Here is a 15986-nt window from a genome sequence, read left to right on the forward strand (position 1 = left end):
CACTCAGGGGGAAACCTATTGTTTTCCTCTGATTGATAGATCATTACCTGTCAATCACATAGATGGATTGTCCTGGAGGGTCTTAGCCCTCTTAGCAGAAGAATAGGTTAATGACCTGTCAATCAAAGGAGAACAATAAGTTCGTCCCTGAATGTAGGTAACCCGCACTAAGAAACTGCACCCATGCCCCTGTTGCCCTACTACTAATATAGAAGGAGGCAGGTGGTATTGTGTCGTCAGCAGGAAAGCAGTGATAGCATAATGAGTCAGTCAGGAGGCTGGTTGGGTAGGGTTGATTTGGGGAGGAGACCAAACTGCAAGGTCATTTGTCTCATCAGATTAGGGAAGGATGGGAAAGGAAGTCAGCTGTGCCCTTTCAAAGGAACCATCCCGGTATTAGGGAAATCACGGAAAACCTAAATCAGGAGGTTGGGCGCTGGTTTGAACCATCGTCCTCCTCAATGCGAGTCCAGTGTGCTAACCACTGCACCATCTTGCTCGGTAGTCAGGAGAACTCAGCGGGTGTCTCCTGAGAAACGTATCCATCAGGGACTTTTCAGCCTATCTAACATTGCCCAAGTCGGCTATTAGTGAAATGACACAATTTCAGAGACTTCACTGGTCTCATACAGATATGATTTTATGGTGCAGACTGAAGTCGCGAGTGAAACTTTGTACCAAGGCCAGGGATCGAACCCGGGTCTCCTGCTTACTTAGCAGTTGCGTTAGCCCTGAACCCAACTTGGCACAGCGGTTCATACAACTGCACGTATTACCCTGGCACCCCTCCTTCCTCGATACAAATTCTCACTGCCGCCCATCTATACAAGTCCAGTAAGGTCTCTGAAATTTTGTCATTTTGTTTGTATAAGTATGGGCACCTGGTTTTCAATCTGGATCCCCCATTTATGTTCGATACTGAGATGCTATTGCAGAACAAGGAGACCCTTAGCAATTCTGTTCATGTGTAAAAGGGAAATTTATAGTATAGTAGACTAAGGTGGCAGCGAGAATTTGGATCAAGAGGGAGGCGTGCCAAGGTAATCCGTGCATGTGTGTCAAGCGCTGTTCCCAGTTGACTTAGTGGCTAATGCACCTGCCTAGAAAGCACGAGACCCAGGTTCGATTACCAGTGTTGGTACAAATTTTCACTTCCTGCTTCAGTCTATATACATAAAATCCACTGTTAGTGAAGTGATTGTGAAGTGGGAATGCGAAGGGAGAACCATAGCTAAACCTAGATCAGGCAGACCTCATTGTACCGATGGGCAGGGACCGTCGAGTATTGGCGAGGATGGTTGTACAAAATGGCATGAAATCAGCGTAAGGAATTACTGGTGAGATGCAGTGCTACCAGCAGTCCAACTAGCACAGTGATTGTGTTTAGGGAGGACTAAGTGTGGAGAACAATGGTGAATCAGCTCCTCATGAGACACTCATTTCTGCAGTCGATGCTAAGCAATGCTTGAGATGGTGTAAAGACCTACGACACTGGACAGCGGATAACCAGAAACAGGTGAGTTGGATTGATGATTCACTTGGTACCATTTGCCAATCTGATGGACGTGTTTAGGTTTGACAAATGCTAATGTACGTTAGCTGCCATCATGTTTAGTGTCAACAGAGAAAAACAGAAAATGTGGTGTTACAGAATGGGGGTGTTCTACATGGTTAGTGTGCGATGCCCTAACTTCACTTAAGAAAGTACTAAATGCATTGCGTAATATGTACTGTAGATGAACAGTTCGGAGATGATGATTGTTTTAGTACGAGTATTATTGTCCACTAACAGGTGTTCGGGTACTTTTGATGAGGTAGTGCAGCTTACAAACACTAGTTCCATCAATGTTTGAGTATTATTCGTAGGTCTGGGTCTTTTACCAAGTTGGATTATCGCAACGGCAGGAAAAAATTAAAGAGAGTTGCATTATTCAGTTTTTTAAAATTTGTATTTATGCTCAACAAACTGGAGTGGGAGGCGCTACAGTTATGACGATGTGCGTCATGGAGAGCTCTGCTCACAACCTTTCAAGGGCCTACGTTCCAAAAGTGAAGAAACATAGTACTGCCTCCAACATAAAACTCTCGTAATAAACACGAAGTTAAAATTAGAGAAATTCAGGCTCATGCGGGAGTGTACGAACATTTTTGTTTCCTGGATAACACCCACGAATGGAACAGGAAGAAGGGCGTTGGGGAAGGAAGCTGAATGGGTCTGTTTATTTATGAAGTCGTCTTTCAAAGGTGAGTGTTTACAATTAATGTAATTATTCAAGACATGTTTTAGCTCTGTGGTTTAACGTCACACTATTCGAGAATCAAACCTCATACACAGTTTCAGTTTTCATTCCGTCCTAATAGGTTTTTATTTTTTACTTATCCCTTCTTCCACTTCAGGTAGTGACGTTTTTATTGTGATAAATGCCAAGATGTGTCGTGCTACGAAGTTTGCATACACTGTAGGTCTACCTGTAACTGGCTGAATAAATTACTTCGGTCGGGACAAGGCAAAAGCATACAAATTCCAATAGGGCAATGCCTAGTAAAGTACAGTGGTGTCCATATCAAACTTCCGAGCGAGATCAGCTTTACATTACCACATGTTTACTATTATTTCGACTGCACCGTGAACATTAGCGCAACACTATTTATCACAAAACAAAAACTCTGTCATTGTACAATCTTAGTGCAGCTGGTCCTGGCGGAGGTTCGAGTCCTCCCTCGGGCATGGGTTTGTGTGTTTGTCCTTAGGATAATTTAGGTTAAGTAGTGTGTAAGCTTAGGGACTGATGACCTTAGCAGTTAAGTCCCATTAGATTTCACAGACATTTGAACATTTTACAATCTTAAAACTATCATAATGAGCGGTTTTGTGATCAACTGTTAGCAGCATCCAATAAGCATAGTGGGGAGACTGTTGTTTCTAGAACCCCTGATTTAAAAAATCACTTTTACACAACGACTGAAATTAAATTTTCTGAGTAATAACCTCTTCCTTCCCATACAATCTGAACAGTGTTATTTGAGATCATTTCTATTCATCTAAATTTCCAATTACATCGCGGTGCCAACCTTGCCAAACCTCAAAATTCCATTGCCTAACTGCCACGAGTATAACAGTTTCAGAGGAGTCTCGAACTCTTACCCAGATACACAGTCCACGATCAGCCTTTCGTCATCTGTGGTAACAGTAATCACATATGTTTGCCTTCATAGCTGTGCTAGAGGCTACATGCAAATACTTCAAAGTAGATCGCAGAGTGCCCATTTGTGGTTGCTGTGACCATCCTTTGGAATGTAATTTTGTACAAGCTAAAAGCACACCCGTTTCGGTTAATACACTTTCATGTTTGGCTTGTGACTCCCTTTCATCCTCACCCTCTGACCTTGTGTAATCGCTTACAGATGAACAGCCCGATTACTATTTCGAGACACGCTGAAAAACTTCACGTTTTTAAGACAAAAATGAATTTGTTGACGATATGTTCGAGGCAGAATAAGATAGTACAGTATATACTCCTCAACAGGAGCATTTCCGGTCATCTGAATTGTGGCTGTCCTTGAAATTCGCTGCCTGTAAACATCTTAATGTGTGTTGTGCTGTGGTCTAGCTATCACATACGTAATCATTACGTAGGCCTGTTACAGTTTGCTGCTAAAAAGAAGTTTTCAGTCCATTTACACATACGTTCATTAACACGTCAGTAAAACAGGACTAAGCTGTATTAACCCGTAACTGCTATGTTGTTAGTGCAATTGCTAAGATATACCCTGAATCTGTCAATAAAACAGCAAGTGAAAATATTTCTGATAGCAATAACTAATGACTAGTTTTAAATCCAAAAAGATAAAACCCTGCAAAGGAATTCCAGCTTTTAGTGGTTGCGTTGCAAGACCCGAAGCTGACATGAAATATAGTTGCTATGTGTTAAACAACGGAAAAATTAATACTAATTAAAAAGACGACTTACGTTCATCAGAAAGCCACGCACTACATGTAACGTAAGGAAAACGGTACACTGCACAAAGCGACAGTCACGTTTTTCGTCTTAAGCGAATACGAGGAAAAATGGATGTGGTAATTCAATCGCACTGTTGTGAAACTTCGTTCGGTGACGAGAACATGGTCTCCATGCTCTTTAAAAGAAAATGAATGTGAATTATAGATCTGGTTCTTGCCTCTGGAAAATGTATCCTTTTTTCTCGTGACGCATCTTTCATTTAACGCGACTGCATAAGTTAATACTGATAGTAATGAGAAACTGGATCCTTTTGTGGAACCTACAGCAGTGGCAAACAGAAATAGTGATAGTGGACATCAGTGATCCGTCATATCTTGAGAAATACTTTAGACATATTTGATATTAACCTCACACTAGCAGCATACTTACGTCAAACTAATTACGAGTCTGAGTGGTGTACAGGAAATGAAACTCACGAACCAGAAATTAACCGCTGTCGTTATCATAACACTATACACATTAAAAATATAAAATCGATTAAAAAAAAGCGAGGCGAAGTATCTAATGACAGGAGAGTTTAAGTTAGCTAGACGTTAGATCTTTACTTGCGAACAGGCGGAGCAAATTGTTAAATACCTGTAACACATTGTTATTCTATCCACCATTATTTCCCCGTTTAGTTTTTTTAGTGTTAAAAATGGCTTTAAGCACTATGGAACTTTTCATCTGAAGTCATCAGTTCCCTAGACTTCGAACTACGTAAACCTAACTAACCTAAGGACATCACACACATCCATGTTCGAGGCAGGACTCGAACCTGCGACCGTAGCAGCAGCACAGTTCCGGACTGAAACGCCTAGAACCGCTCAGCCACAGCGCCCGGCTTTTCAGTGTTCATTGAGGTTATTGCTCACAGAAGTTTGGAGAGGTAAGTTGATGCAATCGGTTGTGGTCTGGTAGACGGAACTATGACTACTTTTGGCTGAAGAGATTGATAGAACTCGCAGAAAAGGAAAATGGCTGTGGTAAAGATAGCACCTGGAAAGATACGGAGTTCCTAAATTCATCAGTTTTAATTGGTACAGTGGGAGTGCCTACCAAGTAAACACTATGCTTAGTAATTCGCAACAGAAGGTAAAAAAACTGCAATTCTATAAATTAAATTCTGCGTCCCAAAGACAATGTAAAGAAATACGAAGGAGGAAATGGACGTAAAATATGACGAAAACAGTTATCACCAGGTGTCTATCATACTTTAAATCTTCGCACAGCTACATAAATCATATTTATAGCAATAAAGATAGTAGAAAACAAACTGCACTTCCAAACGTTACAGAGGGCTGTTCTGTGGTGGCGTGCATGCACTTATGGGCACCTGAAAACTCGAACCTTGCAACATATTGTTCTTAATTTCCGATTAAGGGCCGGCCGTTGTGGTCGAGCAGTTCTAGGCGCTTCAGTCCGGAACCACGCCGCTGCTACGGTCGCAGGTTCGAATCCTGCCTCGGGCATGGATGTGTGTGCTGTCCTTAGGTTAGTTAGTTTTACGTAGTTCTAAGTCTAGGAGACTGATGACCTCAGATGTTAAGTCCCATAGTGCTTAGAGCCATTTGAACCATATATATATATATATATATATATATATATATATATATATATATATATATATATATATATATATATATACATACTCCGTCGACAGGCAAAACTTAGTTGCGGCGTTTTATTGCACATTGAGAATTAAACTGACACCATCCCTCGTTACAATCAATTGGGTTGAATAATTAAATGGACTGTAGATACCACTAAATAGAGGTGTCCTCAACCTATTGTACTTCACGTAGCATAATGCTACCGGACGTCGTGTGTTTTCTCAATCAGACAGTTACAAAAGCCCCCAGGACTTTTTCGTACTAAAAGAGGATTTTCACATTAATCGGGAAACCAGTGTCTGATCTTTAGTGTCTGGAAACCACATCAGATAAACGGTGACACTATACGCTCTAATTAATAGCAAGCGAGATAAATTGACAAACCACTAGCAGATTGCTGTCAGAGTCACAGTACTGCGTTAGTCGTGCATGTAGAATGCACTCTTTCGACTTTATTTAGGGGCCAAGAAGTTTAGAACTTGATCCAAAGTGCAAATACGATTTCTCACAAAGAAAAAGTCATACCAGACGTGAAACTCAGGGTAAACTGCAGTCAATCCAAAGGACAATCGACAATGGAACGGCGGAATTTTGACTTATTCTGACGACTGTCGAATGAAAAACAGAGCAGGGAATAATTGCAGAAGCAAGTGTAAAAACCTGCTAAAGTACTGTCTCTCGTTAGTCCATCAATGTAACAACACTGTAAGATACCAGTCAGATTGTACTACACGGTGAAGTCATTTCTGATGCAACTGAAATGTTACTAAAAATGAAATGAAATGATCGTATGGCATTTATTGGCCGGGATAACCCCTTCGGTGTTCTGCCGCCGTATTACAAGTCTTTTTAGTTGACGCCACGTGTATTAATAACAGGTCATATCAATTTCGCACCATCAGCATGAAGCAACGAAGCGTGATTCAATGACTGTAGGTTCCTCAGGGTACGGATCAGCGAAATTCATTTTCATTTTGTTTTGGCGCAGAATATGAATATTGTATGGGCCGGTAGAGAGAAAAATGTGAAAGAGAGTCAAGTAAACACTGAGCTGCGATGGAATCTCGAGAACTCTTTTAAATTCATTTTTCAATTACGAAAAGTGCTTCGCCTGCCTGTCACACTTCGTATTTTCGCAGGAACATTAGCATCTGGCATTATGTTTGTGAATTTACTGTGGGACTTCCACAGAAGTTACGAAGAGGTAGAAATAAAATTTGCGTTGTCTGTCAAGCAGTAGCTTGTTTCTTTTCTACAGAGTCCATTGCAATGCACAATTTCGTTGTCAGCGCTTTGAACTGTTGTTATGTTATAAGGAATAACAATGCTATGCTGTCTTATATCGTAATTGGCGTGTGCTGTTTCTTTGCATATGACACTGGGGGCACCTGTGTCGATTTGAGTAAGACTGAAGTACAGTGTCGTTCTTGATTTATTGGAATAACAAAAAAATGGTTCAAATGGCTCTGAGCACTATGGGACTTAACTTCTGAGGTCATCAGTCCCCTAGAACTTAGAACTACTTAAACCTAACCAACCTAAGGACATCACACACGTCCATGCCCGAGGCAGGATTCGAACCTGCGACCGTGGCGGTCGCGCGGTTCCAGACTGTAGCGCTTAGAACCGCTCGGCCACCCTGGCCGGCCCAGTTAGTTTCTCACATGTCTGAGTGTAAAGGACCTCGCCTTCTTACAGCGAGCAAATTCTGTAGCTTACCTAATTCAAAAAATGGTTCAAATGGCTCTGAGCACTATGGGGCTCAACATCTTAGGTCATAAGTCCCCTAGAACTTAGAACTACTTAAACCTAACTAACCTAAGGACATCACACACACCCATGCCCGAGGCAGGATTCGAACCTGCGACCGGAGCAGTCCCGCGGTTCCGGACTGCAGCGCCAGGACCGCTAGGCCACCGCGGCCGGCAGCTTACCTAATTAATTTTATATGTGAACAAGTTATGTCGATTGACAATTAGTTGTTTCGAATAGCGAGACTAAATACACAGTTTAAAACGAGTTACAAAGAATTAAAAGCAGAAGTCTCAAACGGTTCTAGGAGGTTTATTTCATCTTTTTTATTTCTCTTACTTCTGGTAATGATTTTTCGGTGTGACCAGTGTCAAAATGAACCCTAGTTCGGCGTCCACTTTAAACTATAGACCTTGTTATAGTTCGCCGGACACGTCAGTTCAAAGCGAGGCACTCCAAACCATTCGTAATAAAGCCTGGTTGTGGTGTTAAACTGCTTTACAGAATAGTACTGTACGCCCTTCTTTCTCACGTGACAGCTCATTCATGTTCTGTAGACAAATTATTTTGTATGTTTATGTGTTGTGTTTCCATCGTGATTTCAGCAGTTGTAGCCATCAAGAGGCGCTTCCAAAATCACATTTACGAACTGACCATAGACAGATGAAGGAAATTTCATTTAAATTCCCACTTACTCGGCTGCCTGAGGTTTCTGAGAAAAGTCACTGTGGCTATTTTATTAAAATTACAATATTCACTAGAAAAGACAAACACGCTTGGTTCCCGTGAAGAACAATAATGAAAAGTCAATACAGATTCGCAGTTGATTGCAACGGTACGAAACGGGCGCGACTGTTTCGGCAGTGGGACGACTTGTGACAGGGACTGCAGCGGCCTGCGTTCCTAGCGCTGCCCGCTAATTAGTCGAGCGGCCTTGTTAAGCGACAGGGGGCGCCTAAGTGGAGGCGGAGAACCGCCGTGTCGACACAGCGGCTATGTGCGGGACCCCGCAGCGCGCGCCACGCTCTCCCAACCGTGCGCTTTTCCTCCTGTCCGCCTAATGCACTACTTCCGGCGCTGAAGGAAACTCCAGTGACATCAGCGGAAGACATTAGCCGAAACTAACAAGGCGGGCCCTGCTTAAGTACCGAGAGGCGACGGTGCCTTTCCCTGCATCCCGAAATACTACTGAGTCGACATTTGAATACATGGTAACGAATATGCGAATGTTGGCCGTATCGCCAAGGCACGTAAACGCCGGACGATACCGAGAGACGGAAAGAAAAACAACAGAAGGAAACTATGTTACAATTAAAGTGTCGTTAAAAGCAAGGTAGAGACAGAGTACTGTATTGTTTGGAAAAGGAGTGCCACAGAAAATCTAAACGGGCTGTGGCAGGACAGGTATCTACACAAGTCAAGCATCCGAAGCATTAGTGCTGTATAGTTCAGTATGAGTTCTAATCGAACTGTGCCGGCCGGTGTGGCTGTGCGGTTCTAGGCGCTTCAGTCTGGAACCGCGTGACCGCTACGGTCGCAGGTTCGAATCCTGCCTCGGGCATGGATGTGTGTGACGTCCTTAGGTTAGTTAGGTTTAATTAGTTCTAAGTTCTAGGCGACTGATGGCCTCAGAAGTTAAGTCGCATAGTGCTCAGAGCCGTTTCAACCATTTTAATCGAACTGTATGCACGACAGGGCCCTTGCAAGGGCAGCAGTCGTTGCAGGAGAGCCATGAAATCTTGCGACAAAATACTTAATGAAACTTCCTGGCAGATTAAAACTGTGTGCCGGACCGAGACTCGAACTCGGGACCTTTGCCTTTCGCGGGCAAGTGCTCTACCAACTCAGCTACCCAAGCACGACTCACGCCCCGTCCTCACAGCTTTACTTCTGCCAGTACCTCGTCACCTACCTTCCAAACTTAACAGAAGCTCTCCTGCGAATCTTGCAGAACTAGCAGTCCTGAAAGAAAGGATATTGCGGAGACATTGCTTAGCCACAGCCTAGGGGATGTTTCCAGAATGAGATTTTCACTCTCCGGCGGAGTGTGCGCTGGTATGAAACTCCCTGGCAGACTAAAACTGTGTGCCGGACCGAGACTCGAACTCGGGACCTTTGCCTTTCGCGGGCAAGTGCTCTACCAACTCAGCTACCCAAGCACGACTCACGCCCCGTCCTCACAGCTTTACTTCTGCCAGTACCTCGTCACCTACCTTCCAAACTTAACAGAAGCTCTCCTGCGAACCTTGCAGAACTAGCAGTCCTGAAAGAAAGGATATTGCGGAGACATTGCTTAGCCACAGCGTAGGGGATGTTTCCAGAATGAGATTTTCACTCTCCGGCGGAGTGTGCGCTGGTATGAAACTCCCTGGCAGATTAAAACTGTGTGCCGGACCGAGACTCGAACTCGGGACCTTTGCCTTTCGCGGGCAAGTGCTCTACCAACTGAGCCACCCAAGCACGACTCAAGCCCCGTCCTCACAGCTTCTGTCTTGTGATTGGCTTCTGGAAACATCCGGTACGCTGTGGCTAAGCCATGTCTCCGCAATATCCTTTCTTTCAGGTCTGCTAGTTCTGCAAGGTTCGCAGGAGAGCTTCTGTTAAGTTTGGAAGGTAGGAGACGAGGTACTGGCAGAACTAGAGCTGTGAGGACGGGGCGTGAGTCGTGCTTGGGTAGCTCAGCTGGTAGAGCACTTGCCCGCGAAAGGCAAAGGTCCCGAGTTCGAGTCTCGGTCCGGCAAACAGTTTTAATCTGCCAGGAAGTTTCATACCAGCGCACACTCAGCTGCAGACTGAAAATCTCATTCTGAAAATACTCAATGCTTATAAAAATGTAGTGTATAGTTGTGATCTACTTCAGCGGGTGATAACGGAGGATTTAATTCGACTTTCGCTCCTCTGTTACATGGATTATGATCAATAATTTTCTTTGTTGCAGCTAACTTTAAAGCGAATTATTTAAGTAATGGAGCATTTTATTCAGCGCTAAATAACATATATGTTACCACTATGTTTTTGTAGACTGCTGCAGTGTCACTTGACGAGATGTCAACAAATTGAAAATAAAATATCGGGTTGTACAGTTTAACCGCAAAGATCATATTACCGTAGGGTTGCCGTATCTAGCTGGGACCTCGTAGGGACTCTCTGAGATGGGGGTGTAGGAATGAAATACAAAATTTGTTTACTATGATTACTTTTTATTTTTTACCTTTCACGTATTCATAAAATTCCATGCAAATCAGTGTGTAGTTCAACTGGCACTGTAAGACCGATTCCACAGTCCCTGACAGCAGTCGATTTCTTTCGTCAGTCCACTGGCCCGACATCCGCGAAGATACTCGACACAGCGTTGCAACATCATCTGAGATGACCTTGCCAATATAAACTTGCTGAGGTAAATAAAACTAACTGAGGCTGCTTTTAAATGTTGCGCTTACAGACGGCGTTACTTCAGTACTTGATCTAAACTCGTAACAGAATTTTGCAAAATTGGGTCTTGTGTAGGAGGGCGGGACAAGTAGGTCCATAATGGTGACGGTGCTGATATATCGGGACGGATGGCAACCAAGTATTACTGTAAATACATCTTGTCGATCAGACACTACAGTCCATCTGGAAAACCCATGTTACTCACAGTACATATTCACACCCAATTACAGATCTGTGGACCCAGGCGAATACTAATGAACTCAAGTTCATACATAAATGTTCAAAATGGTTCAAATGCCTCTGAGCACCATGGGACTTAACATCTGAGGTCACCAGTCCCCTAGAACTTAGAACTACTTAAACCTAACTAACCTAAAGACATCACACATAGCCATGCCCGAGGCAGGATTCGAACCTGCGACCGTAGCGGTCGCGCGGTTCCAGACTGAAGCAGCTAGAACGGCTCGGCCACAGCGGCTGGCATATAAATCTTGAGATTCGAGCAAAAAGCGCAACTGTGTTGATTCTTATATCCCCGTTCGTAAAATCTCACATATGTTACATCTAGCTCAAGTTCCAAAGGTCGAACTTCGTACGTGTTGTATAGGAGAGCCCATTTCCATAAACTGAGAACTGAACTTCCTGTCTGCAATATCCTGAGGGGGACACAATTTCTCCCTACAAGACTGTGTTACTTAAAACGAAACATCTTTTTTCGAAACTCGATGAGAAATAGACGTCGTCACAAGAACAGTGTGACATATCAACAGCTTTCGCCCTGTTAAGTGTCTGCATGTGCCTTTACAAGCTTGTCAGAAACCGCTTGAAAAGCTTGTAAGTGCATGCCGAAAAATAATTGTTAAGAAAAAAAAATCATTGCGTTTTGCCGTTTCCGAGTTATTTAGCATTGAAGTTAAGAGTGGTTAGACCATCAGGCCTTGGCGCGCAAATTCGAGCACTTTCATGCGCCAGAGTGGGCCCGTGATTTACCACTTGTTCAAATGTTCATTACTGTTTAAAATGTGTCTTTTTCGGAAGTAATAAATTTGAGCTAGGCGAGGAACTGAAAATTTAAGTAGTGGAGGATATAAATTGCAAAACCGCAAGTAACAGAGCAAAAGAAATGATTGTCGAAGCAAGCGAGCCTCTTTTCAGCTTGCTAGATCCGGCCCAGCCAACAGGACAGTTAGAACAGAGCAAAGGTAATTAAATACGGACTGTTGCACGCCTTTGCAACGGTTGCTGGACACTTTGAAGAGAAATTTTTCCGAGCAAGATAGTTCCTTCAGCAGTCCGCAGTCTCTACCCGAAAAGGATAACACGTGGAAACAATCGGGTTTACCTGCTTTGACATCGGTCCCTGAAAGCTGACTGGCTTTAATAAACGGATTCCGGAATTCTGCCAATGCATTTATATGACAACTGTCTTGGGAGAAGGAGAAGTGGAACCATGTAACGCCATACATCTTATTTTTCCTTACAGTTGCGTAACATACTATAATACTGGACCATGCAGCAACTTAACGATAGAGGTTTGCAAGCATTTACTGGATTGTTTGTGTTGTTACGAGTAGCTGTGATTTTGAAACTATGAAGTCCACTCATTCTGAGTGATATCTTGTCAGTAGGGCAAGAACAGTTATCTCTTTCTTTAATACTGTACTGAACAAGATATAATGATAACTAGCGTGTGTTGTACAGAAACCATCGTATGATTACCTAAATTACTGATACAATCATAAATCACAAGGGATGTTTGAGAGAAACCTAATGCTTCTAATGAATAATAAAACAAAACCTTACAGTTGCAGTACAAAGAATCGCATCTGTACTAGCTTACCCAGCAAGAAGACACAGTAACACATAGATTTGCAAAGGATGTGTTTTGTTTTGATAATCTAGAACAGCGATTTGTAAAGACATCTGATAACGGATGTACTCCTGACCGAACGTTTAAAAACATTTTAAAAAAATATGTCATATGAGCATATGCCACTGTTCCATTCCGTTGTGTTTCATAATTTCATTGCAACTCCACATCAGCACTTCGACGAGGAAGTACAGCAACTACAATTTTGGAAGATATGACTCTGTAAATATTGCACCTGTTAAATTATTTCACGCAGATGTTTAGCTTTTTGTTTAATAATACCTTATTTATGATACTTGTTAACTGCTGGTCATTTTTGTTTGTAATACACTAGTATTGCTCCGGCGGCTTATGCTTCTGTCTTCAGACGCATTAATGTTCAAACATAGCGTACATACAAATACCAAAATCAGTGGAAGAGCAGATGTATCTCCGTTTTTTAAAATCAGTTTTAGTCGTTCTAGCTGTGGTATTTTTCTTGTGAGAGACAGTTGAAGGCAGCTGACTACGGTTGGGCAAACGATACTCGCATGCGAACGGGTTAGACATCCAGTTTGTTGGAACAATGACGTGACATTTGACTTGCGCAGTAAGCTACGGCTCTGCTTCATGTTTGACAATTTCGTTTAACACTGGAGGAAATAGCATTAAATACTATCGCTGCACAACTCCATTTGTATTTGAACAAATTTACGAGTTCTCACACAGTGCCGGCATACAGACGAAAATATTGTTCTGCAGAAAATATTACTTGACTGAACCCAGTATAATATTTGATTTGTTTATGAGAGGCGCTAATGATAAGTTGCAAATGAGCAATTCAATCCCTGTTCAGATAATAGAATAATAGATTAAAACGTTGTCAGATTTTGATCAGTTTGAACACAAGATGGTAACATTCAGATGAAACAGTGAAGACAAGTAATCAAGAATAAAATACTGAACAAGCAAAATGTGTCGTATTGAAGCGAACTGTAATTTTTGTCGCGAGAATGAATAAGCGACAGTTACGTCTTGGAGATAGTACCATCAGACTTCGCCAGATCGAGCGATGGGCGAAAGCTGGAGATAGTGGACAGAATCATGATTGTTATCTTGTATTTATTTATTAGTTGCCGTTGTTACGCACGACCTGAAACCTAGAACGTATTTCAACCCATGTTTCGGAGTTATTTCTATTACTAAGATCCACAGTGCATTACAAACGCTAACACGGGTTCTTGTGATAGTACGAACAATAGCCACTAGATCGCAGGTCGATCTTAAGATCGAACAGAATCCGAAATTTCCCGGACTGCGACGTGAACTGTTCGAACAGGTCGTGTCGTGTTCAAACACAGCCTTAGAGTTGATGATATACTGAAGCACACAATGATGGCGACACATATCAGACCTTAAATCCAATAAAGATAATCTATGAGTTACATTAACTACTGCTAGGTCGTCACACCTACGATGAACGAAGGTACACACGAATGCCAACTTCCGTTGCAAAGAAATAACATTTTAATTTAAATCATGATACCACATGGTTCACAATACGACGTTATGTGAATGTAGGTATGTTTAAGACAGAGTATTACTGTCCTATACACAAATATATGTGGCGTGTTCATAAGTCAGCTAAGGCGTAGCGTTTTCTTGCATTGTAGTGCACTGAAGAAACATTGCCATAATAAATGTGATAGTCTTGGTGAAATAAATCTTCTTTACAGCGGACACAAGAATTCTTCTGTAAAATAGGAGCAGGTTACAGATGTAGGGCCTACTATCAAGGCAACATTGCATCACATACCAAGATCACGCTAACATAGATTTAGCGAGCATGGAATCGTTATGTTCATTGAGACCAAAAGGCAAAGTCGCAAAAACATAAAAGTGATTCGTTCAGTTTTTCTTTCTACCCTTTCAATGTTATTCTAGTCCGTAAGATGTGTGCGTTAGCTGTCAAGACTGATAATCCGATAGTTTTCTCATTTATCCGCCCCTATTAGCTTTAATTTCCTTTAAGAGGCAGCGGTGATTTTGGTACATTCTTCATACCGGTACCTCACTAAGCTCAAGAACTAAAATTATGACTGCGTAGCAAAGGACGGCTGAAAGACAACCAAAAGGGAACTGTCGATTAGTTTGACAGCTCAGGCTAGTACATTATTGGATAGAATAAAAAAAAATACAGAACTGCACGTTCGCTACAGAAACGGCGAAGGTACGAGAGAAAACAATTTTCACCCTCCGTTCAACAATGGGGGGAAAGAAAGAACAGAAAAAAACGACGCTCCATTCACAGCTTTTGTAACCTAGACAAACAACGCAGGGTGAAATGTTGACGCAAGCTACCTGCAACAGGCACGTGCCTCAAATAAAAGCGGAAAATCAACAAAGGCAATTTCGTCTTCGGAACGTTCAAGTTGCGATTACAGCTTTTCGTGACCGTTCCATTCCTTAAGGAATGGATGTACTTGGTTTGCAGACGACGTAGCCTTTGTGGTTGAACACAAGAATGGCTTAGATAATTGCTGAATGTAATGACAGCCGTCTAGCGCAGAATTTAGATAAAGTATTTTAAAGAAACTGAACAGTATATGAAAGGTTGAACACAAGAATGGCTTAGATAATTGCTGAATGTGATGACAGCCGTCTAGCACAGAATTTAGATAAAGTATTTAAAAGAAACTGAACAGTATATGGAAGAACAAAAGCGTCTTGTTAAAAGTCACAGTGACAAAAAATAAAAGAATATTGGTCTTCATGTACCTGTACCAAGTAGTAATGGAAATGAACAAAATTTTTCTAAATATAGCAGCGCTGTATGGAAGTTATTATTGCGTAGGGAAATTGTATAAAAAAACTAAAATCCTCTGAAATGTGGTGCTACAGACAAATGCTAAAGAAATGTTAGGTCAGATAAAATACAGAATGAAGAGGCATTAGAATATGCGAACAACGCTTTTGGCATCGGGCATGGATGGTGTGATGTCCTTAGGTTAGTTAGGTTTAAATAGTTCTAAGTGTAGGGAACTGATGACCTCAGATGTCAAGTCCCATAGTGCTTAGAGCCATTTGTTACTGGAAGCGTCAGTAAACAATATAAAATTGGAGTGCAAACGATGGCAAGAATATGTTAACACATAGTAACGAGGATGAGTTTAGTAGACATACAGACAAGATTGGTCACAGATAGCAGGACATGGTGGAATGCATCAGAAGAGAAGACAGTGTGATGTAAGAAAAAAAGTTTGGCGAAAGATGATAGTTTTACATTCACACAAATTACAGTAACAACGAAATAATGAAGATCCGAAACCTTGCAAGTAA

At 42.0% G+C, this 15986-nt stretch overlaps 1 non-coding gene across 1 annotated transcript; it reads left to right on the top strand.

The window, feature by feature from the left end:
• Positions 1–10032: 10032 nt before the first annotated feature.
• Positions 10033–10107, top strand: Trnas-cga. The gene has a single exon. It is a non-coding gene; the product is annotated as a tRNA-Ser (tRNA).
• Positions 10108–15986: the final 5879 nt, after the last annotated feature.

This window comes from Schistocerca americana, chromosome 6, assembly GCF_021461395.2.
Source record: "Schistocerca americana isolate TAMUIC-IGC-003095 chromosome 6, iqSchAmer2.1, whole genome shotgun sequence".
NCBI classification, from domain to species: domain Eukaryota; kingdom Metazoa; phylum Arthropoda; class Insecta; order Orthoptera; family Acrididae; genus Schistocerca; species Schistocerca americana.